The sequence below is a fragment of the Physella acuta genome, unplaced genomic scaffold, assembly GCF_028476545.2.
Source record: "Physella acuta isolate Inbredline_101_S28 unplaced genomic scaffold, ASM2847654v3 ptg002757l, whole genome shotgun sequence".
Taxonomy (NCBI): Eukaryota; Metazoa; Mollusca; class Gastropoda; family Physidae; genus Physella; species Physella acuta.
This window is the reverse complement of record NW_026734181.1, coordinates 12,501-15,000: the sequence shown is the minus strand read 5'-3', so window position 1 is coordinate 15,000 and position 2,500 is coordinate 12,501.

Genomic DNA, 2,500 nt, shown 5'->3' with positions numbered 1-2,500 from the left:
TCTATTCTAACTGGAATATATATTTTAAGAATCAATGAACTTAAGTTTTAAAACCAAACCGAAATCGCGCGAGTCGTCGTTGTAAAACTAGATTTAACAAACGGCTGCGTAATATTAGACTTAAAAATATTATATAATATCCTCTATTGATTAAATAGTGAAAAATAAGCTTCAATGTAGCTTAATCTAGTACAAAATCTAAAAGTTGTGATAAATTAAATTGAAATTAAACACGATAGACTTAAATCTAGAGTTAAGGAATAAAACCGACCCGCGAACCAGCTACTAAATGGTTCGATAAGACTTATCTCAAATACAATCGTTTTCTATCAGTGTTATGCCTTCAATCGATACTTTTTGATGAAATAAATACTTAAATGATTTAATGAATGCATATATACATGTAATTAATGAGTGAAAGTATGTATAAAGTATTAGATAAATTAATAATAAACCGACCCAGCTACTAAATGGTTCGATAAGACTTATCTCAAATACAATCGTTTTCTGTAATTGTTATGCCTTAAATTGATAATTTTTAGTTAAACAAATACTTAACTAATGAAATAAATACATAGATAAATGTATTTAATGAATTAAAGTATGTATAAAGTATTATATAAATTAATAATAAACCGAATCCGACCAAATTTAAATCTAAAACCACGATCGGCGGCGTAATGAAGTGTATCGTAAACCCGTTTTTTTTATAATTTAAAATGTAATGACAGAACTCCCAAAACAACAATACACATACATATTAGTACTATGGTGAATTGTAGTTGTATTAGGACCGTAATTATAGTTAATTAAGGAACCATTCATTGTCTTCGCTCTGTTATGTACGTCGTCGTTTAATCGACACGGCATATTTGGCTTGAATCTAGAAAAATTCAAACTCTAACCCTAAGGTAGACAGGCAGGGTAAATAAATGTGGGTGATCTCTCATAAAATTGTCTTCTAGGAATTATTTTTATATAGACTATCTTTTCTGTAGAGTTTAAGTGGACAAGCGCGGACGAAATAGAGCGCAAAATTTAAAATGAATTAAAAATTTTCATCAGACCGGAAGTAGGCATAACCTAGGCGCCATGTTTCCGTCGTACAAGTTTTCACCGTTGCAGTCACCGTTTCAATCGCTCTTCGTGTGGACGTGTATTATTTCTAGTCATGTGTTGTGTAGATGATTCGCTTAAGGTAGGTGTTCGGACTTATTTCTTTAATATTAATTAAACCGTATTTGCCTTGTCGGCCTTAAAATAAAGCTATTTTTTTTTTCATCGCAATCGAAGTGTTAGATCTAGAATCTAGTTCCCGCCTCCGCTTCGCTAATTCGACTTAATGTAACTATGACACAACTATTAAATCTAGAGTCTCTATTTTAATTAAATAATTAGGAATTCTATCTCTAGATGATATCTAATCTATTCCCACACGTGTGTGCAAGTAGGATTTAACGTCAGAACAGGTGTGGTGGTCTAGGCGTCGCTATTTTTGACGGTAGGAATTTTTTTTTTAAATTCGTAAAATTTTATATAGACTTTATATAGCAATTTACTAAGACCGACCCTAACGCCCAGTAAATATTTAATTACCACATTGTTATGGACACGGTGTATTAGGTAGGGCCGAGGGCTATCCATAGGTACCAATTTTTAAATTTTGTGACAATTAGGAGCCGAGTTATAAAATAAATTTAAAATACTGGTTCTGGTCTTAGACTTTATATAGCAATTTACTAAGACCGACCTTAATACCCATTAATTATTTAATTAGCGCATAGTTATGGACATCCTGTATTAGGTTGGGCCCAGGGCTATCCGTAGGTACCAAGTTTATAATTTTGTGACGATTATTAGTCGAGTTATAAAATAAATAAAAAAAACTGGTTCTGGTTTGCACTACATTTCTTTCTTCTTTAACGGCGGACTCCCGGTCCAGCCCCATGGGTTACCCGTGAGCCGGGGCCTCGTTAGCCTGGACGGCTCCGATGTGACCGCGGATTGTTGTGGCCCGCCTCAGCCCGAGTCGAGATCACCCTTCCGATCGAAGGTGGACGCCATAGGGCGCCCGGGATAGCCCGGGGCGCTGTTCGTCACCCGAGCGCAGGGGCGCCGGGAGACGCCCCCGGTGAAGTTTGGCGGGTGATTCTGGTAGAGCTCCCCACCCCGATCGCAGGACACCCCTCGCCGCCCGCCCAGGTGTCGAGGTGGCCGCGGGGGAACTCGGGGCGTTTTGGCTCCCCCTTGTGCCGGAGCGGCGCCCTCGGTCCCAGAACGCCCCTGGCGGGTGATTCGCATGCCCCCTGGGGTGGGGAACGCGGGTGGGTGGTCGTAAAGCGTGTAACCGCAGTGGGGGCGGCCCCTTAGTCGGGGGCGCCAAAGTTGGCACCCCACCTGGGGCGCCCCCCGGAAGTGTGGCGCCCGCGCGAGTGAGCCCCGTAGATGCGCCCCGACACCCCCCGCGCCGCCCCCCGGGTCGCGGCACCCCCGGCGCCCT